Raw genomic sequence first — 500 nt, 5'->3', positions numbered from 1 at the left:
AGGGCCTAATTGATTTTTCAGGTAAAGGTTGATAGCCTACTTGACACATTTTATGCAAAAAAAGTGACATTTACATTTACCTGTTATTACAGGTCATTAACAGGTAATTATTCCTTGATGAACTAAATTGACATGTTTATGTACCTAATTGCAACTTTAAAAAGTTTGAGGGGGCTAATTAATTTTTCAGGTAAAGTTCGATTGCATTTTTGACACATTTTATTCAAAAAAAAGTGACATTTACATTTACACGTTATTACAGGTCACTAACAGGTAATTATTCCTTGATAACTAAATTGACATTTTTATATAACTAATTGCAACATTAAAAAGTTTGAGGGCCTAATTGATTTTTCAGGTAAAGGTTGATAGCCTATTTGACACATATTATGCAAACAAAGTGACATTTATATTTACCTGTTATTACAGGTGTCTAACAGGTAATTATTACTGGATGAACTTAATTGACATTTTTATGTATCTAATTGCAACTTTAAAAA

This window comes from Ipomoea triloba, chromosome 16, assembly GCF_003576645.1.
Source record: "Ipomoea triloba cultivar NCNSP0323 chromosome 16, ASM357664v1".
NCBI classification, from domain to species: Eukaryota; Viridiplantae; Streptophyta; class Magnoliopsida; order Solanales; family Convolvulaceae; genus Ipomoea; species Ipomoea triloba.
The sequence above is the reverse complement of the archived record's forward strand: the minus strand, read 5'-3'. Positions refer to the sequence as shown.